This window comes from Leptosomus discolor, unplaced genomic scaffold (genome assembly GCF_034619465.1).
Source record: "Leptosomus discolor isolate bLepDis1 unplaced genomic scaffold, bLepDis1.hap2 HAP2_SCAFFOLD_43, whole genome shotgun sequence".
Taxonomy (NCBI): domain Eukaryota; kingdom Metazoa; phylum Chordata; class Aves; order Leptosomiformes; family Leptosomidae; genus Leptosomus; species Leptosomus discolor.
In genome coordinates, this window is record NW_028237934.1 from 1,195,116 (window position 1) to 1,217,862 (window position 22,747).

Genomic DNA, 22,747 nt, shown 5'->3' on the forward strand with positions numbered 1-22,747 from the left:
TGTCAAAATCCAATGCGAATTTTATTATATTAGCAAGCGAACAAGAGCAAAGGCAGCGCTGGGCGGCCGGGGAGTCTGCGCTCCGCCAACGGCTCGCGCCTTCCCGCCTCGTGTAAGCACATTATATACAGTCTCATTTCCTGCATTCGCGATGTCGCAATCAGGGCGATACTCTGCGCATGTTCCTTCTGTTGCTGGGGGGTCTTTCTCTGCCTCCTGGTGATCGTAAGGATGAAGGCTGAAGGTCTTCCTCGTTGCCCTGTGGGTGGACTTATGCAAGAATGGGACTACTCAACCCCCTCAGCTACGGGTCCTGTTGACTTATGCAAGAATGTCCTTCGGTTGGGCTATCAAGCCTTGCGGGCACAGAAATCTTCCATCCATACCTTCCCATACAGGTTTAATGAACAAAGCACAATATGTTACTTATTACACCAGGAGGTGCCTTAAGGATCCTGCCTAGAGAAGCTGCCTCAGATTGCTTTGCATCATGCTGTAGTTCCCAATTTCATCTTTCCTTTCTCTTACTGTAGCTTCTCCTCGATGACAATACACTCCTTTTATACGTTGAAAACTGTGGGAGGAGTGTTTGTGGAGTTAATAGGGAATGTTATGGGTTGAATTTTCAGAAGAAATAGTCTGTCTGGGTGCAGACTCCTACATGAGAAATAACTAGTGCTAGTTTTGGTGAGAGTGCTCCTCACAGTCAGAGAGAGAAAAACTGGTGTTCAACGTCGCTAAGAGAGGGCATTTCCAATGAAGCAATCCATGATCAGCGTAAAAGGGAACTTAAGTGACGACCAGTTCCTCGCTTAGCTTCTCCATCAGCTGTAATTCAGATCCAAAAGAGCTGAACTCCAAGTGCAGTTTGATCATAACAATATTGACACCAGGAATCATGGGATAACTGGCGGATAAATTCATATTTGTGTTATTTTCCCAGGTTTTCCTTGTACCTTGTCATGTCGCCTCACTAACACGTCCTCGGTACCCGTGACCTTCAACCTTCGCATTCCTGGGGATGGCTCAGGAGAGCCCAGTGTCAGCAGTTTTGTTCAAGTGGTGGACAACACTCGGTCATCCTGGAGAAGAGGAGCCCAAAGTCACGTCAAGCCGACGGAATTTACCATAACGCCCTGCAGAGGGACCCTCCGCTCCCAGGGACACCTGGATATCCAGGTAGGGGAAGAGTCCGGCCGTACGTGCTTCAGCAGGTGGAGCTGAAGCTTCATGGATGTATGGGAGGGCTTTGGTGATGCTGGCTTGGAGCATAACACGCGTGAGATCCCTGCAGTAGCGTTGGGCTTTTGTTAGCTGGGTTACTGTGGGGCTTTTCTGAAGGAGAAACGTTTTGTTTCCAAAATCATAAGCTGAAGACCGTGCACCCTGTGATCAAGTACAGAAGCCATTCATGTGTTTGAGAGCTGCTTGGAGCAATTTCTTTGATTTAGAGTGGGCAGAGGAAGGATGAGGACAGAAGGTGGCTGTTAAAAAAAAGAGATGTCATTGTATAAAGCAGTTTGCTTTTCTTCCCGGTCTTATTTCTCCTCTCCTGTTGTGCAGAATGAGTTGTGTTCACTGCGGTGATCTCCAACGGGGACTACAAAAGCTCTGGCAGCCATGAGTGGCACATCTTCTGTGTTTTCCTGCTGTTTGTGGACTTTTGCTGGGCCCCATTTTGCCCTCTGCTTCCCGCTGTAAAGCTGAACTCATTCTGTTGAAGTCAACAGATTTCCTCTGGTTTTTTGCTGTTGGAGTTGAGATTAAAAACTCATCCCTTGATTTTAATACGGTGGTGGGTAGAGCATTAGTCTAACTGTGCTTTAATTTGGCTTGCATGTGTCCTGCTAACTGCAAGGTGTATTTAACACAGAAGATGTTGTCAGAAGCCTTTTGTTCCTCCCAGAGGCAGTGTTCTACCCGTGGGCCAGCAGCAGAATTAAGGCAAAATTGTCCCTTTCCTTACCATGGAACGAGAACCGGAGGGCACCACCCTTGGATAATGGCTTTTGGGAGTCATGAAGTGTTTGATGCTCTTCTCTTCCACCAGGTCACCCTGTGTTCCAACACCGTGAGGAGCTACGAGCTGGCACTGGTGGTGGACGTGGATGGTGTGGGCAAGGAGGTGTCGGCGCTGCTCCTCACAGCCAGGTATCAGCGCTTTCCTTGCAGCTCCTCATCTCTCCTTGTGCATCCATCACCAGCACGTTGCCTCGCACCTGGTTTGTTGGCTCCAGCTCCAAATGAGAAGTGTTGCTCAATGAGCGAGTTCTGCCCAGCTGGGTACGAGAACAGCAGGGCTTTGAAAGCAGCCCGTGTGGAGAAGCACCCGTGCTCAGCGGACAGGCACGGCCCTGAGCCTTTTTTGAGAGGGAACAGTAATTATACTCATTATTGGCCTTGGTTTTGGTGCTTGAGGTGTAACAAATTTCCAAAGGGCCACCTCTCCTCCCTGCAAGTGGTGGGCTTGTGCTGGGCTGCGACCGAAATACAACATTTGTTTGGGACGCAGCGAGCAGCCTGCTGAAAGTTGGTGTCTGGTTCGGTTGGTGAAGACACATGCAAATGGGAAAGGGGCTTATGGCAGGACTGGTGAGGGAAAAATAAAGGCAAGATCTTATGAAGGGGAAAGCAATCCTTGATGTGGAAGGTGAGTGAGCTCAGGTTTCTTTTGAGCATCAATGTTCTCAGACTTCAGCCAGAAGTTGTTCTTGCTGCAGCCAGACTCAGTCCTGTTGGGCTGCAGTGGGTGTCAGTTTAATGACAAGAGGGGTGCAGTTCCCTGGTGCTGTTCCCTCGCCCAGGCAGAGTCATCCAGTCAGCGCCTGGGCTGCAGTTTTGTAGAACAAGAGCAAGTGGGCACAGACAGCACACGGACCCGTGGGGGTGAAGGGCCAAGGTAGCTGTAGGAGCTGGGAGAGGATGATCACCCGCTGCATGAGGCAGGTGGTGGCCTGTGCCCTCCATCGCTGGGGCAAATGGCTGAGCTTTCAGGCAGGGCAACAGTGGTGTGGGAGAGGAGGGAGTCTTTTTACTGGAGTCTTGTGTCCTTGAGTCTTGGCGAGCCCTGGTCCTCGGTGGGAAGGCTTCTCCAGAGGTCGTGCCTTGCTGGGACCCTTGGGAGGGTCCTTGCAAGCCTCCTAGGGCAGAAGAGGGGCAGAGCTGGTCGGACAGCTGTGGGACAGGGCACCGTGCTCTGCCTGGGCCCTTGGCAGCCTCTGTGATGCTGAGTCTCAGGGTTTGCCCCTCCTTTACAAGAGGTTGTTGAGTAAAACGAAGTCAAAGGTGATTTATCACTGTAGGGGTATTAAAGGTCTATTTGACAGTGACAAATGTGTTAGGCTCCGTTTCACGCTATCTGGGGAGTGAACATTCTACATTCTCTCAGTGTGCCCAATTCCCTTTTGGCCATCTCCTTGCCTAGATGCGTGGTGCCTCTGCTGCGAGCGCTCATCCCCGTCGTGACGTTTGAACAGTGCCTACTGAAAGTCCCTTGCCAGCAGACGCTGACCCTTGTGAACGACAGCGATCTTCCAGGCTGCTACAGGGTTCTTCCTCAGGTTTGGCATCGCGTCCGCCTCCTGCCCTCAAAGGTTATCGAGGGGTTTATTAAGGAAAAAAAGTGGTTTGGATAAGACCTTGCTAGTTTATATTCAAACCTAAAGGTTTGCTGAGAACAGGAACCTACCTGAGTATAATCTTTAGGAAGCAGTTAAATAGGAGCCTACCTGAATATAAACTTCAGGAAGCAGTTGATATTCTGGTCTTTGGGATGCTTTCATGCAGGAGAACTTAGAGGGTTGTGAAAAGCTGCTGCAAGGAGGCTGCCAGCACAGGAGTGGGTGGTTGTGGATGCAGCAGCTTTTGAACGCCCTGAGGGTGCTAAGCCCATGCAAGTCTTGCATGTTGTGTTGGGCTGTGCCTTTCTGCGTTTCTCCTAGGGATTTTTAAAAATGTGTGTGAATTGCCAATGTGTTAGATGTTAAGGAGTCTGAAGTTCCCTCAGAAGTCCCTCTGAAGTTGCATTTGCTTCTGTCCCTTGCAGAAACGCAAGGAGGACGCTGCTGTGCGGTACTGCAGCCCTGTGCCGTGTGGGATCATCCAGCCTCACAGCTCGGTGGAGGTCCCGTTCACACTGGAAGCCCAGGTGACGGGGAAGCAGGACACCTCGCTCGTATCGCGGTGTTTGGGAGTGAAGGATCCCCACTGGTGAGTGCGAGGGGAAAAGTGTGCCTTTGTGTGACTCATCTTGGTGGGGCATGAAGTGTAGAGGGCTTCTTCCAGGGAAAACAAGAACTTGATATGGCTGGTGTGGGTGAGAGGAGGAGGGATTCATGGCGTAAGCAACAGCTAATGCCTAGAGAAGAGGAAGGATGGTGTCCTCTTCGGTGGTGATCTAAGTGTCCGACACAGCATGTAATGGTGGATATGTGAGATGCCATAAGAAGCCCAGTGTGAAACCCAGCACAGTCCCTGGGTCTCGTACTCTGCTGTGTCATTAGATGAACAGTGACTGCTGCTTCGTTGGGGCTTTTGTTCAGGAGCACCCAGGGACCTCCCCGAACGCCGCTAAAGCAAGCGCTGTGTAAGAAACCATGCTGAGGGGATGTTTTGTGCAAGGCTGGATTTGAGCTTTCCTGAAGGTAACAGTGTGGGAGAGGTGTGAAGAAGGCAGCGTGGGGAACAGGGTTTCTTTATCCTCTGGGAACGGGAGCTTGTGACTTTCAGATGGGATCACTCCAGTTTCCACACTTGCTCCAGGCCTTCTGTTTCAGTCTTACAACACTGAAAACTCCAAACAGATGTAGTTATCCCCAGCCTAGGAGTACCCTTAGAGCTGTCTAGTCTTTTTAAACGTTTGCTGTTGGTTTTTTTTATCTTTCCTACCTGCTTCTTGGAGCAGAAAATCCATCTAGTGAGCATTGGAGAAGGACCGGTTGTCTACATGCATCCGAGTAAGATAAATTTCGGCAGTATCCAAGTTCTACAAGATGCTTCTCGAACTCTCCGCCTCTCCAATCAGACTGTCATCCCTGCGTCCTTCCGGGCAGAGATGGTAAGTAGCTGTGGGGCTGTTTTCCAATGAAAATGACTGGTCTGTAGCAGCCTGTGACTTGATTTTTACATGCAACATTTCCATATTGCTGTCTGAGAGAGAAGGCAAGCTATTCCGTCGCAATGCGGCACGAGGAGCCTGGCTCTGGGGCAGTTTTAGCTGGGGCACCCCTCAGTTAAGTAGAGTTTGCGTAGATTTTTGAGCAGAAAAGAGTCTGGATCATTTTTACAAGTTCTGCCTTTATTTTGTGGAAGGTATTTAGCTGTGAGAGTCGTGGGGTTTGGAGCTCTGAGCTCAAGAGAACCCTGTGCCCCTTTGCTCCTGAAAAAGCACGGATTTCCCTACGGTTTGCCTCTTGCATCTGCATTCACTTTGTGTCAAACTGCTGTTAATGGTAGAAACGAGGGTGTGAGGTCTGTCCTCAAACTGCTCCTGGCGAGGCGAGTTTCACACCTACTGGGGGTCAAACCAGCTGGGTTGTTGCAGAAAAATACACTTTCAAGGTTGTGTACTTTCAGCCTGCGGACTCCGTCGTGTGGCAGAGCCTCTCTGGAGACCGGCTGCAGAAAAAGGCTGTTTAATTCCTGGAGGCTGCCTCGTGTGCCAAGCTGCCTAGCAGAAAGAGCTTGGGTTGCTCCCCTGGCAGGGAGAGCAAGGCTGCTGCAGCCAGGAACGGCTTGTGTGCTGAGGCTGGGTGGGATGTGCTCCCTGCTGTGAGGGGCTTGCAAACAGGGCTCGGGAGAGATTTGTTCTCCGTGCTAGGTGGGTTGGACTTGTGGAGCTGGTAAACCCAGCCCTGGCACGGCAGGCTTGGCTGTGTCTGTGGATAAAGCATCAGGCAGTGTGTGAGAGTCCGGGCTCAGCCTCCTGGGCCAAGGAGGAAGGGGCTGAATTTCCCTCTTGCTGCTTTTCCAGCTGTTTGGGGGATAAATGTAACCTCCAAGTGGGGGATTCCCAGGGCAGCTTTCTTTGACTCCACAATGAAAATGCACTTTCCATCTCTGCAGAGAGCAGGCCACCTCGGATGGGTGGTGCTGGTGTATAAATGCTGAGTTTTGCATGCTTGTACCAGGCACTGACAGGCAGAGCTGTTGAGGTACTGCTGTCCCGGGGTGATGCCTTCCCTCCCTCCCCTGGGCAGCTTGCAGTGTACCCGGGGGGGCTGGCAGGAGTAGATGTGCCTCTCCATTGCCTCAGGGCCCTATTGTATGGGACTGAGCAATAAATCCTGTCCTACTTCACTGCAAGCTCCGCCAATATTGTGCCTAATCGACAAGCAGAACAATAATAGGAGTGGTTCGGGGATGGTTTCTCTCCCTGCAGTAAGATGGGCTCTGCTGCTCCATAGTCCCCACTGCTGACTCCCCAGGGTTGAGTTACCTCCTGGTGAGCATCTCCGCTTCTCAGGACAGCTGCTGCTGTCATGGAGATGTTCAAGCAGGCAGGTCCCGAGAAGCTGCTCGATCAGTTGTTTCAACGAGGGCTCTTCAGACGCCTCAACACGGTGATGCTGAGCCTGCCGGGCGGGAGCAGCACTGTGGAGGTGAGGTGTGCTCCAGCTGCTCCCCTGCCCTCAGCAGCTGCCTGCTTTGGTGCTGTTTTGGTGCCTCAGTTGAAGTTTTGCCCTTTTGCTGCTGCCTTAGGCTGCCTGGCAGATTATTGATGGAAAGAAGAGAGGACTGGATAATTTTAGAACTCAAATTTGAGATGCAGTGGGGTGTCAGGGTGACTTGCACACGTACATCCGAGAGCAGAACTGGCTCCGGCTGCCCCTTAGCCTAGCTGGTGGGTGGCTTGGGCATCCTTCATTCACTTGTGCCCCTGAACCCAAGTCTTGTGCTCTCTAAGATGCCAAAGCCTCTGCTTTGATTTCCTGCTTGGAGATCCCTGCAGGATGGTGAGGTGGGATTTCCCCAGCTCCCGTTTGATGGCTCATCTGGAAACTGTGGCTGTTTGCAGTCAGGCTTAGAGATCACGGTCCCCACTTGAAAGATAGAGCTGTTGACTGAAATTTTCACAGTGGTGTTGGATCAGCAATGTTACAGCACACTGACTGGCAGCTTGACAAACTGAGTGAGATTAAATGAAGGGGCAGCAACAGGGCAAGTAAAGGGCTGGTGTCTTGTCCAAAGGCAAATGCTGGAATGCAGATGGCCACGCTGCCACCTCGGTGATATCCTTAACTGTCATGTGCAAATTGCTGTTCCTGTCAAGTCAAGCTTTCTTCTTGCTTTATGGGAGAAAAGAGCATTATCTGAGCAAGCAGAGATGGTTTTGGTGGATAACTTCAGTTTGGGATAGCAACATGGGATTACCTGGAGTACCCCTCGTGCACAGGCTTTCCCATCCCCCTGTCCTCTCTGTTGGACGAGTTGCAGGGAGCAGCACTGAGCATCTCTGCCACCAGAAGGAAATAAGTAAGGAACCTCCAAAGCTGTGTGCTGAGATGGGGCTTTTTGGGTTTGAAGAGGAGTTTGAAGGACTTGATACCTGAGGCCTGTGTTGGCTTATCCCTGCTTGCCAGGGTGTCTGCGGGTCTGCGACCCTTGGGACCAGTGTGTCATCCCATGTCATCCTCTGAATCCTGTGTCTGATGTGCTTGTCCTTGTCAGGTTGCTTTCCCAGCTGCCAGGCAGCCCCATTAGAGAATCGTCTGGATCCAGCAAGGGGAGGATTTGGTTTTTTCTTGGGTAGAAAAGTCTGGAGGAGTAGGTCAACATGAAGGAGCTGTTCATGCCCTTTCAAAATTGCTGTATTTCAGTAATCAAAGAAATTGTTATTCTGCTTGTCTAGGGCAACTGAACTTGTCGTACTGTGCTGCACCCACTGGCCAGCTGAACTGAAGAAGGGTGGAAGTCTTGAAGGCAATTAGGCTCCTGCAAGCAAGAGTGACTCCGCTAAGTGCTTTTCCCAGGGGAAAAGCAGGAGGAGTTTGGTTATTAACCGTTGTGCTTGGCCGCAGCCAGCCAAGCTGTGTCCTGGCTGGAGAACCCCAACGTGCAGAGTGGTGGCACTGGTCTCCCCAGCCCAATGGGGAGAGCAGGTGGGATCTGGAGCTATGGACAGGGGACGCAAATGGAGACAAGCCTCGTCCCCTCACTCGGCGGTCTCTTAGCTGAACCAAGCGTGACAAATTAGGCTCCACTGTCAGTGGCAGCGAGTGCCACACTTCAATTTTTGTCTTTTCTGCTGGCTTTAGAGGCCATGTCTCTTGATTTCAGTAGAACATCCCCTTGCTGGTGCTCTGGGGCAGAGGCTAAACCAAAGTGGTGCCTGTGCTTTTGCCAGGGAGATGCTGGTGCTGAGGTGCCAGGAGGAGGCTGGTTGTTGGTGGGAGCATCTAGCCAGCCTCAGGCTCTGATCTCCACCTCCTCCTGGGGCTTAGGGTACTTTTGGGCTGTCTTCTGTCACTGGCAGCCTGTGTGGTAAAGAGTAGCTTTGAAAGGAAGAACACGAGGTCCCCCACCTTGGGCCTGCTGGGACAGCTGGGACAAGGCTCTGTGCACAGCTGAGGTAGGAGAGGGCTTTATTTCCCCTTCGTGTGCAACCTCTGCAAGGAGCGATGGGTCAGCCTGACGAGGTGTGAATGCTGTCTTGCTAGAGCTGGGCCTTGGTACAGCACAGCTGCATTTTTGATATTGAGTTCTGCTTCCTCGTTCACTTGCGCAAGGCCAGAATGACCGGATCCCTTTAATGAACTGGGCTGCAGTATCGTCAGGAGAACGGAGTGCGGTGGCTCCTCAGTCATCCCTCAGGGCAGCCATCCAGCCATCTCTCAGATGCACGCTGGTTATAACCAAATGTTGGCAGCTCTTCTTCACACTGGAAATCTGGCCTGGGAGAAGCTAATGATCTCAGCATTGAACTTCTTGATTGAGTGATTGATCCCAACGCTTGCCTAGAACTCAGGGACTCTGATGTCCAGTAGTGCAAGCCCCTACAGGGGCAAAAATAGCCACCGTCTTTGTCTATCCAGTGCCTACAGCTATTGCATCATTTTCCAGAGCATTCAAGGCTAAGCAAGTAGCAGGGATGTTATCAGAAGTTAGAGCGTGGTCTTCAAAGTGGAGGAATTTTTTTAGTGTGACCCTGAGAGATTTCTTGTCTCTGGGACACAGCCTGGATGGGTGTAGGCAGAAGCTGACCTAGAAACCCGAGTGAATCTAGCCTGGCAGAGCCTTTTGTCCTGTCAGGTCTCCTGTTCAGCGATGCCCTGTGCTGCCCCTTGGACCCACACCAAATGCTACCTGAAAGAATGAGGACACGATGCAAATGGCGCTCCTCCGGAGCGGGCTGTTGGCCTGGCAGGGCCTGCTGGGTCTGCGCTGGGCCACTCTGGGAGGTTCAGAGTCTGGCTCCATCGAGACAGCCTGTCATTATTCCTCAGTAATAGCTTCTTGGGTACAACTTACTGCCCAGCTTGTGGCCAAGCTTTGATAAATGAGCTTTGTCAGAGAGCAGACTTGCCGCTTCACCTCTGGAGCAGAGCTGCCAGGTCTCCTTTTCAAGCGAGCTACCCTGTGCCCGCCTGAATCAGAGGAAGAGTTGTACATTGATGTCAGTGAGAACCTCCCGCCCAGTGGCTCGGTAGGAACGTGTTGGCTGGGTGGCCCTGGGCCGATGGCAGCGCAGTGGCTGCCTCCGAGGCCTGGCGATCAGCTACGGGCGGGATGCAGCGACAGCAGAAGAGGGTTGGTGGGATCCTGTGTGGTCAGTGAGTGTTCACCCTGTGCCAACTGCCTTCCTCCATCCCATTCTTACCTAAGACTTTCTTTTGCAGCTCTAGAGGACAAATTAAACGGAGCTGAGTTTATTAGTTTGGCCAGCGCCTGAATCCTTTTGATGCCTTTGGCGTGCTCCATCCTGGGATGCAGGCGTGCAGGCCTGACCTGCTCTCCGTGCTGGGCACAGCCAGCCTAAGGAGATGCCGTAGCTCAGGCACCTACACACACTGCGGGGACCCTGAGTGCTCACCAGGTTGTTGCTTCCCTGGCCTCCAGCTCGTCTTACCCTTGTTAGCAGAGGTCGTTCTGAGGGGGTTATTTAAAATGCTTCCCGTGACGTTGGAGTGCTGCTTGGTTTTCTGATGCTTCTCTCCCCCGGGCTGGCTGGTGGCCTGTTAAAGCTCAGTGCTGCCAGCCTGACAGATGGAAACTCGAGCGGACTTCACCTGGATCTAGCCTTGCTTGGCTTGTGTCAGGCCTCCAAGCACAGCGTTGGTTTCTAGTAAAAAAAAAAAAAAAAAGGAAAAACCCCTTCTGTTACAATACTGCAGAGTTGTGGGTGAGTAGTGCCTGTCGTCCCAAACCCAGCACTGAACTGTGGGGTGCAGGTACCACCAACACAGTGATGGACACTTGGAAGGCGTACATCTACACCCCAGTGTGTTTCGTGCTGGACAAGGAGCGTTACATGCAGCTTCTCTTCTGCGAGCAAGCTTGCTCCCTGTGACTGTGGTTTTAGATGGTCTGGGGGTCCAGCACCCTTATTGCCCCATTTACAGAGGGAGGTGCAAGAGAAACCAGAGGAGGAGAGGGCTTGGGAAGCTGGGGTCATGTCCACAGAACATGTCTTGCAGTTTTCTTTGTGCTTATGGCTTTACTGCCCTGCTGTAACCACTTAGAGCTGAATTTTCCAAATGCGGCCACTGTTGTCGGGAAGCCAGGAGAGAGAAAGCAGCTTCTCTTGGCCCACTCTCCAAAAGAGAGACTGGAGGGGGAATAACTTTCTTGGAGGATGAGCATCCCTTGGCTTGGGCAAAACTGGGTCAGCGAAGTGAGTCTGTTAAAGGAGGGTAAAGTAGAGGTTGTATAAGCTCCTGCATAGCTGCTGTTTCCAGACACCGTAGCTTAGATTTAGGGAAATTAAGCCGTTGTGGTTTTTACCTTCGAATCTTTAGTCTTTCCTTTTCCTGCCCTCCCCCAGGCTTCCTGGGTTCCATCCTAAGTTAGTGTTTGCCCTGTCTTACAGTCTGGCAAATACTCGTGCTGGAGGATTGAGCCCAGTAAAGGAGTGATCCCCCCCGAGGCCGAGGTGTCTGTGGCTGTCATAGGAAACTTGGGCAACACTGAGAAGTTCGAGGACGAGGTGAACGTGTACATCGAGAACAGCTGTACCTACGTCATCCCTGTCCGGGCTGTTGGCATCGGCACCACGATCATCACCGACGAACGATTTGCTCCGGAGCTCAACTTGGGACCTCACTTCAGGTAGGGTATCTCTCAGCTCCCACTCCTCCCGTGGGCTCAGCAAGGAGGAGTTTGGCTGTGGTCCTTCAGGCTGGTTCTTTAGTGCTCAAGGTCCTGGCTCTGTTTCACTGAAGCCCCAGGGATTCCTTTAGAGACATTTTATGGCCACTTGAAAGTTCTTAGATACCCTCAAAAGCCATCCAAATGGAAAGCAGTTGCTCAATTGTCACTGAATTGTTTTCAGTTATAAACCATTTATTTTCTCACTCTACCAAACAAAAATTTGGAGGAAAACAGCAGGTCCCAGAAGCCTCCGGCTGGAAAATGCTACATTACAAGTATAAACCTCTTTCCCTTTGCAATAGCATTGCTTGCTTTTCCGTTCGCTATGCAGTATCGTCTCGCCACAACAGCAAACCTTGGCGGTAGCTTGTTAGCAACCCCTCAGCTAAATGAATGGTGCTGTTTTGTTTCCCTTCTGCCCAGCAGTCCTGGAGGAGCAGCAGAATTTCTTTGCCCTGCATTATGCTTCAGTTCACTCCTCTTTCCCAGCTCCCCTGCCAGGCTGCTCTTTATCAGACGTAGTCGCTCTTCCCTCCTTTCTCCTGCCGGCTTTCCTGGCCGTCTGCTCCGCAGCAGCAGCCCGAGGCACGGGCAGGCGAGGCAGCTGCAGGAGCAGCTCTGAAAGGGAGAGGGGGAGAAGCCCGCTGAGGTTGGGTGGGATAAATTGGGAGTGTTAATTGAAAGAGCTTAGCTCGAAGGAGGGGATTCCCTGCTCTTAATGCCTGTGTCTGAAGGTGGGCACGTTCTTATAAATGAGAGAAAAATAAGGCTTTTCAAAGTGCTGTTTGCCTTGTGTTGGAGACCTGTTGGGATGAGAAGAATGGTCTTGTCAGTGTCTGTTCCTTTCCCTGGCTGCAAAGAGGGTCCACAGTGCTCTGATACTGAAATTTTGGGGTAGAAAGGGGAGGTTAATCCTACCTTAAGCATTTAGGATAGATTTGGGGCGGGGGGGATAAATGTGCACCCACAAGCCATCCACATAAACAGGGACGTTGCAGGGAGGGTGGTGCTTGTGCTCTGTGCAGCCACAAATTGGCTACACAACAGAGGGGACAATGTCAATGGGATCGGTGCCATTGTCTTCTGCCACCCTTCATGTCTTCGTCTGCATACTTGGTTTGGAGCTGTTGCCATCGCTGTTGGCTGTGGAGCTGCCACTGGGTGAGCTGAGATGGGACCCAGGTAACACCTCGGACGAGTTGGGCTTTCCCAGAGCCACCAATTCTGCATCTACCCAAAGCTTCTCCAAGCTTTTAGCTGTTGCTGCCCGCAACATAAACCATTTCATACTGAGCTGGTGCACATCATTTTCACCAGTCTGTTTCAAGGATAAGTTTGTTCTATGCTGTCACTTCTGTGTTTGTATTTAGCTGCTTGTGGCAGACATGCGTTTTGTCAGCCACATATTCCGTACCTTTCGAAAAAAACCAGTCACTGTTGCAGGAACATTTCCTGGCCATGCTCAGATTTATGGAAGGTAAAAGAATTGCTCCAGACTAGCCTGCAGTTAGTGTTTCTCTACCTTAAGGAATCAATTTCCATTGAATATCCATTTTGGCTTACATCGGCTCCAGTTATTCATCCCTTGTTGTCACTCCATTCCCCCTCAGCAGCTAGACCCGGTCCTGCTGCTGTGTTCGTGTTGGGGAAGCTTCTGTTGATCGTGTGTTCTCACAGTGCGTTTGTCTTCCTAAAACACAAAAACAGCTGCACTGTTCAGGCAAAGGGTGCTGTGTTGGGGGCGATGAGAGCTGGGTGCTCCCTAAGGGGTGGGGGGATGAGGGGGCTAACATGGGTGCCAGGGCAGGGGCCTCACCAGCGAGGCCAGTGGTGCCCAGGTCACCAGATGAGTCCATACACCCTGCAGCTTCCCAATAGCATCTTCAGAGGAAGCCACCTGAGGCAGCAGCTCCCCAGGGGAAGGTGAGATGGCAGTGAAGCTGTTGCTCCATCTCCTTGCAGCCAGGACAAGGCCAGCTGAGCATCCGATGCAGTGAGAGCTGCAGGAAGCACCTTGGAGAAATGCTCTGATAATTGAGCAGCAAAGGCTGGTGATGCTCTGTCCACAGCAACTGAGGTGGTGATCTTGAGGAAGCTTTTTCTTGCTGTATGCAGAGACACCAGCTGCTGGATGGTGATAAACTTAGGGGCAGCCAAGGTCTGACGTTTGCTGAAGCTTTGATCTGGGTCAGCCTTTTCGGAGGTGGTTTTATTGCTGAGTGTGCCGTCAGAGAACGCTGTCGGGGCGCTGCAGCGGGGCGACCGCTGGGAGACAGCAGCTCCCGTGACGTTTTCCATCTCTGCTTCTCTCCTAGCCTGGATCCCTGCCGTTACCGCTTCAAGGTAACGAACAAAGGGCGACGCACCCACCTGCTCTACTGGACAACGGAAGGTTTTGCCCCGTTTCGGCAGCGTGATCGCCCCCCTGCCAGCAGTAAGGCCAAGGGCAGCAGCTCCTCCCAGAGGCCCCAGCCTGCCTGCCCTGTGTTTAAGCTTCGACCGCTGAGGGCAGAGCTGAGGCTGGGCAAGAGTGTGGAGATGATGCTGGAAGGCTCCTCCAGCACTCCCCAGGTGAGGTCCCCCACGAGGGCTGTCCCTTCCCCGTCAGATCACCTCCCCTGGGACTTCTTCTGCAGCACCTTGACATTTGCCTGCGAAAATGAGCAGGTGCTTTCAAGAAACTGTTTTAAGGCCACAAGTTACCGTGGCAGCCCCAGTGGCTTTCCTTGCTGGCCACTGTCAGTTGCTAAGGCTTTTTCGTGTTGCCATAGCTACCATAAACCAAATTTGCTGATACCAAAATATAGGCCGAAGGAAGTGTTGCTGCTTCAGGGGCAAATGGGGGGTTACAAGGTGTCGTGTGCTGAGGCAGGAAGGGAGGGCAGAGAAAATAAGTTCACTGAGATGATGAATACAGGCAGAAAGTAAATGAAAAACTGCCAAGTAATGTGACTGGGGGAGCAGTGAGTAAAAGCACCTGCGAAGGGAGGGAGTGTCTGGGAGCAGCATCATTTTTCCTCTGTAGACAAACATGGGCAGAGGGCTTGTCTAGCGCTGAGTCCTGGAGGAGAAAAACGAACACAGGGTGTCAGCTCTCGTGATCGGAGTGACGTTCGTCCACGTGGGAAACTGTTCCCAGGGATCATTATAACTGAGAGTTTGACTTTGGTCAATATTTCCGTAAGAGCCTGCCCCAGTGTCCCAAGGGCAGTCGGGTCTTGCAGCACCCTCGGGTGGCAGCTCAGGGGGGAACATTTCAGCAGGGTCCCTGGATGCCCTTCTTCCCAGGGGAAACCCAGCTCTGCGCAGAAGCTGCCAGCTGACCCTGGTGTGCGTTCCCTGGCTTCAGGACCGCTGGGCACAGGTGTTTTAAGCAAATGCAGAATAAATCTGCGTTAAGCTCCTGCTGATTCTGGTGTTTTGAAAGGTGTCTTAAAGGGTTCCCTCAGCAGTAGCTTGAGGCAGACTTGATTACTCCCCTGGGTGCCTGCAGCGGGACTGTCCCTGTGCAGTTCTGAGCCCAGAGGTTTTGCTGAAGAGGGGAAAAAGGTTCCAGAAAGAAACTAGTGATGAGGGCACTGGTGAGGGTGTCTTGCCTGGAAGGCCAAAAGGGGATCTGTGAGCTCAGCTGTGGCTACCTGGCTCCTGCAGTCAAAGCCAAGACCATGGGAGCAGGCTTTCCACCTTCCTGAGGTCTTGAGAACTTAATACTCTTCAGGTTGGCCAGAAGCCCAGCCCCCTGCATTGCACGTGATGATTTTCAAGTCTGTAGGCTCTGAGGAGGAGTTGGGTTGTGGTGTTGTACCAGAGGGAAGAGTGAGAAATGAAGGGAGGAATTTTGAGGCAGTGAAACCATGCGAACTCAGGAAAAAGTCTTGAAGCATGCCACTTAAGCAGAGGGTTTTCACGTGAAGTGCAAGGCATGTCTTTCCTGGGGAGATTTCTTTTAAAACCAGCTCTAGGAGGGCACAGCTCATCCTAGGAATGAGCGATCCCTTTACCTAAAGGCTGGCTGGCTATTTGATTTATTTTTTTTTCCCAAGGATGCTTTCCACTTGGCTTCCAAGGAGCGTTTGCTGCCGTTGGCCCTTCTATCACTTCTTTCTCTTAATATAGTTCCATACTTTTTTCTAACTAGTTCCTACAGCTTTCTGTAAGCCTTATGCTTGGCAACAGGACAAACCAAACCAATAATCCTTTGGGGCAGGGGTTATTACAGCTGTAGGCAGCACGTGACTCGCGAGTGCCGTTTGTGGCTGTTGGGGTGTAGCATTGCGGGCCTTTGGGGTCAGAATAAACAGGACGCGGCACGGAGAGAAAAGGGGGCGATCGAGGAGACCAGGGACTGTAACTGTGTGGCAGGAGCACGGCCCGTGGTTGGGTGGCCAGCAAATGCAGGGTGTTTTCTGGACCCTCTGGGTGACGTGTGACTCTTGCATGCAGGTGGTGAAGGAGCGGCTGCTGTGTCACGCCGTCGTGGGGAGCGAGGCAGGGAAGGCACAGATAATGCAAGTGGATGTCACGTGTGAGTTTGTTGCTCCCGTTCTGCAACTGTCCTCCAGAGAAATCACTTTCCGGATGGAGAAGGTAAGTCTCTGGGTTGCATCCTGGCATTCAGTAGCGTGGCTGAGGACTGGAAGCCGGTGGGGTGTGTGTGCTGGTGTTCAAAGGAGGGAGTTAAGCAGCTTCTCCAAGTCCGCGGGGCTTTGGCTGTTGGTCTGAGATCATCCTTTTGCTCCTCTGGGGTCAGGGACAGTCTCAGTAGCTCTATTCTGCCCTTCTTGATGTGGAAACAGAATTGAGCTGCTGAGCCAAGGGCACGGGGTGAGATGGTGTGTGGGGACCCAGGAGAACAGCGTGGGCTTTGCACAGCTACCTCGAATGCTGGGGCTGCAGGTGGGAGAGCAGATCGCTGCAGCTGAGAGATGCTCAACCCCCTCCTGCCCTTTCTGAGGTGCTTTGTAAAGTAAGTGAGGTTGTTTTCAGAGATGGGACTGGTTTTTTTGACTTCACCAAAGTAAAACTGAGATGACAGCTGCTCAGGGATCGTGGGGGGGATCAGGGCCACTTCTAGAGAGCCACCAGTTTCTGTACTCAGTATAAAAGGGAGGTTTTTGAGGATCCTCGGAGGCATGGTGATGTCTTAACACCGATCCTGTAGGGAAGCTGAGACAGACTGAGATTCCTGTCAACGCCTCAGTCTGATGAGGAAAAACTGTCATCTCTTGTCCCTCTTTGCCTTCTCTGCTGTTGGTATGGATGCTAGCTCTGCGTTTCCCCAAGCCTTACTTTCTTCAAAGGACCTGCAGATGTCCTCAGCTGCAGTGATGATGACACCAATGCAAAGCAGATGCCCTTTGTTCTTCTGATCCTGACTCCTGCATCATCTTTTCCTCTCCCATGAGGTGTCAAAAAAGAGAAGATATTTCATTATTTAGTTTCTGTGTTTTCAGGTCTGTCCTCTGGTTCCCAGGCTTCCAGAGAAGCACAAATTCCTGTGAGCAGGCAGTTCAGATTTTAGTTAGAAGCTTTTCAGCCCCCCCGATGTCTGCCTGTGGTCTGCTTGATGCCACGCGCTCCGATTTTTCAAGTGCTATGACACTGCAGCTGTTTGATATCAGGACATCCAGAACTGGTTTCCCAAACACAGTTTAGTTTATATAAACCGTGCAGGAAGCCCAGAGCAATGCATAAACAGGAAGAAATAGCTTAGGCTGAGGTAGCTTTGAGGCTACAGACACCTTGTCGCTGTAGCAGGGGCAGCAGGAGACACGTTGCGAGCGGACTGTTGAGGTTTCTAGCTGGCTGTATGTGCCTTGAAGTGTTCAAAGCCAACCTTGGGCTACTGCAGGCTCTCTGCTACGGGCCAAATCCTGCTTGCTTTTCTCCTCTGACTGGCATCACTGCTTTTATGAGGCTACTGGAACCGATAAGGTTGTAAGAAATGACTGTCTGTGAGTGAAGATCATCTTGTGCCTTTCTGCCCAAGAGAGCATACGAAACTGGAGACAAAGGGTCTGGGTTCACTTTCTGGTTTTGATCTTGTTCAGGCAGCTGCCGCCTCTCAGGGTCCTGTTCCCTCATCCGTACCCAAGACTGTTTCCCTGTCCCCTGGGGGATGCTGTGGTTTCTGAACATGAAAAACATCCGATATACTTAGAGAAGAACTTTCTTGAAGGGTAGAAACTAATAAAAATAGTAAATAGAGATGTATGCACTTTGGGGGTTGAAAAATTTGAAATGCATTGGAAGGGGAAGGAGATCCATGGGCACTTCAGGTTATTTTTTCCTTGTCTTCTGTTTCTGTAGCAACCCAGTGATTTCCTGACTCTTCAGTACAAGCCTCTCTCTTTAAAAAACGTCTGCTCCCTGCCAGTCAGCATTGTCCTGGCCTTAGGGCAACCCTTCTTAATCTGAGATGTGGACCAGCAGCCCCTCCCTGCAGACGTTCAGGTGAGCAGCCACAGACCTTCCTGCTGGGGGCGGGTTGCAGAGGGAGGAAGGTGGTGGTGCGTTTGTGTGGGGAGGTCCTCTAGCAGACAAATTTATTCCTTAGAGTCAGCAGTAGACTGGCCTGAACTAAATCAGGTTTGAAATGAGCCAGCGAAGGAAACAGAATATACCTGACTTGGGAAGAGACGTCCTGGCTCTGAGACACGAGGAGAAGGGAAGAGACAGCGAGGTCTGGGCAAGGCATGTAGTAAAGGTGTCTGCTGGAAACCATCCCAGCTCTGCAGCAGCCGTCTCAGATAACCTCCAGAGCAGCTTGCTCTCCAAGGGCAGCCCTGCTTTCCAGGAGGCTGAGGACGCTTCTCCAGCTGCTGCCTGGCGCCTGCCCCGTGGTTGGTAGAAGCTGTTGGACATGGACTCTGCTAAACACGGGTTGTTGTAGGCATGGCCGCCACTTCTGTGCCGTGCCAGTGAGTAGCCTCTGCAAGGGCGAGGCAGCGACGCTGTGTCACTTGTGCTGTGAGGTGAAGGAGTTCCTCTAGAGGCCGGGCAAAAGGCCCTGGCGTGCCAGAGCGCTGATCTGGTTGTGTATTTAGTGTGTAGCTTCTGTGGGTCCAGAATTCAGGAGAACAATATTTATTTCCCTCTTGTATTGGCGCAGAGCACAGTGACGTGAGCCTGAGAGAGTCTCAGACCAGAGTCTCGTGGTGCTTGCAGTCAGGCGCACTCTGGGAAGAAAATGAGGGATGAACTGAGAAGCCTGAGCTGGGGGTCACCCTTTGAACATTGGCATGTTTTGTGCTATCAGACCCTGAGACTTCATCACCCTGGTGATTAATACTCTTCATCTCCTTGCAGCCCATCAAGCTGGAGATAGGGGAGGAACTTCATCTCTCTATCAGGTTTAACCCTGCTTATGAAGAAGACTTGAGTAGCCGGGTAGTAGAGAAGGTTCTGAAGATCAAATTCCTTGAGCATCCTCATGAGGAGCTGGTCACCGTTCGGGGAGAAGTCTGCTTCCCGAATCTCCGTATCCAGACCACGGCCCTGGACTTTGGCTGCATCTTGAATGACACTGAAGATGTGCGTTACGTCGAGATGACCAACTGCAGCCCGCTTCTCGTCCGGTACCGCTGGTTGTTCCTGACAGACGGCCACGTGAGCCAGATGAGGTACGTGCACCTTTGCCCTCTCCTTGAAGCTCTTCTCCTTCCCGATCTCGTGTTTGTAACTTGCAAAGCCCAAGGCTGTTTGCCTGCGGTGTGACACATCACCTTCAGCTCTCCCTTGAGGAAATAACACCTACGGGCTGTGGTCAGGCTAGGTGCTCAGGGGAGAGGTGATCTCCACGGGTGTGACTCTCAGAAGGAGACAACGTTCTCCAGCCAAGCTGGGACTGTGAAACACTGCCAACACTTCTCACGTAGCCCATAACCCAGAGTCCTGCTCAGTCTCTGGAGCTACAAAGCTGTGCTTAGGCACTTGGACACGCAGATGTAGAACATGACCTCGTGTCCTTCCCTACCAACCCTGTGTGTTGTCACCTCATGCTAAGAGCCTACACAGGCACTGCCACCAGAATGATGTGCTGCTGTCCCAGTCTCGTGCTGCTGCTTTGCTGTAGCCTCTGTGCTGGTTCCCTGGGAAGGAAAGCTGGTGTGGAAAGCTGCTTTCTCAGACCTTTGTGGCCTGAGGCAAACACCACCTCGGTGAAGTGAGTTTTTGTCTGTCGAACTGCACACCACGTTCACAAAGCTGCTACTTAGTGTTTGACAGCGAAAGGGCAGGTTCTGCTGCGGCTGTAGGTACAGCTGTAGATGTTGGTGGGAGCACTTGTCTGAACATTCCTGGGAATCCCCAGGGCCATCCAGAGCTGCTCTGTGGTTTCCAAGCCCAAGAGCAATCTGGCAGTCGTGCTGGGGCACATCTATAAACACATTTCTAGCAGTTCCTCCCACTGTGGCCTCTCTCCATAGTACGAAAGTCTAGTCTGGGCAGTTTTAATTACAGTAGCAAATGGTTTTTCCATAATGCCCCAGGAAACCCAGCAAAGTTAACTATTGTGCATTGAGGTGCTGCTATTACAAATAACAGAGATCATCAATAAAGAGTTTTGTTTAGGGAATTGGGATTTGGCTCAGAGGAGACGACCTGTTGGGAGCTGGAGATTAGCTGTGGCTACGAGGAGGGCTTGGGGGAGAAGACCTGGGGTAGCCCATGCACAGCTGGGTCTTACCAAGTAACAAGCAGGCTTTAGTGTGGCCCTTGATGCATGGCACCTTCAAGAACAGCCCCTGAAATGCAGAGGAAGGTCTGCAAAAGCAGGTGGAGGGAGATGGGCAGGGAAGGAGGAGCAGGGCTGTAAGCTCTGTTTGGAGGCTGCTGTCATCTCCTGGTAAATTAGATGAGGGTTTAATTCCAAACTAAAGGGAAAATCTAACAATGCATATAATTGTAATAACAGAGAAACAAGGACATTACAGCGAAGCCTGTGTGGAATTCATTTCCTCTGGGGAAAATTCCACTTGTTTGCCAGCTGCCTGTTTACTTTACTCTTATTTCTTTGTTTGGAACCAATTCAGGTTTTTGGAACCGTGAATGCCGAATCAGTTTTCAGTTTTTAATTACCCAGCTCCACCTAAATTGGCTTTGCTGGACCTGAGCCTGCAGGTGCTCGTTCTTCCAGCGGAGGCTGAGTCACCTGACTCTGCTGCAGAGAGTAGCAGTTGAGGGTCCTGAGCATCTGGCAGGAGAGGAGCCTCTGCTCCAGAGGGTTTGGCAGAGCCCCTTTGCTGGCTCGTTAGCGCTGTGCATGTTACGAGAGCTCCCTCTTCTGCTCTGCCTGTTAATTAAGCAGTAATGTACTCCCGGTCCCTCACCGGGGCCAAGCCTTGTTCTTGTGTGCAGCTGCAGGAAGGACAACTCAGGTGGGACTTCTCAGGTTAGGAAGAGCAGGGCCTCTAATCCAGATATGAAAACCAGCCTTAAATAATTAGCTCCAAAGCTAAAGAGAAATATTGATTTGGGAGCACGTCATTGAAGGCACCGACTTCCCAGCTGGGAATGAAGCAGCCAGGTTGCTGTAAAACATCTGCCTTGTTTGACTGTGGGGGGAACACTTGCAAATAGGCACGGTGCCAGGCAGGCACGGTTGGAGTGTGTCCATCCATGTGCTTGAGGAATACAAACAGAGTTACTGTGAGTGCCTGCTGTGATTTACACCAGGGAATGTAACCTGAGTCACCTGGGAATGTTTGAAAATGTGAAACCATTTACTTTTTACTGACAGATGTTGGTCAGACTATGAACAGCTTGTTTTAGGAAGGAACAGAGCTGAGTTTGGACTGCTTTGCTTGAATCATTTGCCACGTTGGTCCCCAAATGGTTTGTCTTTAGAAACTGCTGGGGAGGGAATCACACCATCGGCAAGTGCCACGTGGGCTATAACCTTATTTCAGCAGAGCTGCTGCCCTTTTAGCTCGAGGTGCAGTTAGAGGTGCTGTTCTGCAACCAGGGAATACCTGCAGCCCAGCAGGGAGCTGAATCTTGTCATCATGTATGGGTTAAAAATGACCAGAGCTTCCTTCCCCAAAGCGCTGATCGCTGCTGCTTTGGTGCTCATCAGGGGTCAACGGGCTGTTGAACTGTGAGTCTCTGCCTGGAGCTGCTCGATGTGTCTTTCCACGTTGCCTTGTGTGTGCGAGGGTGTCCCGTGCGGGGCTCTGTGGGCACCCCTGGGCGGTGCTGGGCTCTGTCGGGGTTGGGGCGCAGTGGGCTGCGGGCTCCATCCCTGCTCCTGCCGGACGGTGCTTGGAGAGAGCCACGGGGATCACCGCTGGGGGTGCACCGAAGGTGGGGACAGCTGACCCCGCATGACCCAAGGGGTTCCAGACCGTTTGGTGGTAAAACTAGGGGGGAGGTTGGCAGGGGGCTGCTGCTTGGGGACTGGCCGGGCATCGGTCAGTTGGTGCTGAGCAGTTGTTTCCATCTGTATCGCTTGTCTGTCTTGGGCTTTATTTTTCTCTGTTTTTTTTTTTCTTCTTTTCCTTACGAGTTATTATTGTTGCTGTCATTATTTCTTTTTAATTATTAAACTGTTTTTATCTTAACCCATGAGTTTTCTCACTTTTGCCCTTCTGATTCCTGCCTCCACCCTACCTGGGTGAGGGGCAGTGAGTGAGCGGTTGTGTGGTGCTTAGTTGCCGGCTGGGGTTAAACCCCAACACCAGGTTACTCGCAAGCCCTGCCTGGTTCACGCTTTAGGCTCTCCATGTTATTCCCACCATCCCGACAGCCCAGCCTTGTTCTTCATCGCTGCTTTATCGTGCCTTCTGTGCCCTAAGAGCAGTACTCGTGCCGTGCAAGCATACCTGTCTGCCAGCCTCTGGGAAGGTAACTCTGCCAAAGACAAAGAGCAGAACAGCCACGGCACAGTCTGCTGCAATTCTGCCCCTCGAGGCACCCGGCAGCCTCTTTCTCTCGCCTCTGGCTCTGCCCAGCTGGGCAGGGCAGTGTGGCTGTTGCAGAAACTGCTACACCCTGTGACTCCTTCTCAGGCTGTAGCTTTGCCCTGCGTACGGGCTGCCGAGGCCATCGACTGCCCGGGGGCCAGACAGCCTGGGGAGCTTTACCCCAAGCCATTCCCTTCCCCTTTGGGCAGCAGCGGTTCTGCTGCTGCTACAGGCAGCCGCCTTCTCCAGGGCAAGGGGCTGGGAGCACAGGCTGCTGCAGAGACGTCAGACCGAGACGCTGGTCCCTGGGCACCTGGTGCAGGGGACGCTGAGGTCCGTTCTGCACTGCCCAGGGCTCTGCACGAGAAGAAGGTGTCTGTCACCAGCAGCCACGTGTCACCGTGCCCAGCGACTTGGCAGGTGTCCTGCTGCTTCGAGAAGAAGCGTATTTCTCGCCTCGTAGTCTTGATGCTGAAACGGTTAGGGGTTCAACTTAGAAAAGTCTTTTGACATCAGAGCAAGATGACAGATTTTTACCA

At 51.9% G+C, this 22,747-nt stretch overlaps 1 pseudogene; it reads left to right on the forward strand.

Moving 5' to 3' along the window:
- The first annotated feature begins 543 nt into the window (after positions 1 to 543).
- On the forward strand, positions 544 to 19,023 carry LOC147412360 (axonemal central pair apparatus protein HYDIN-like; annotated as a pseudogene).
- Positions 19,024 to 22,747: the final 3,724 nt, after the last annotated feature.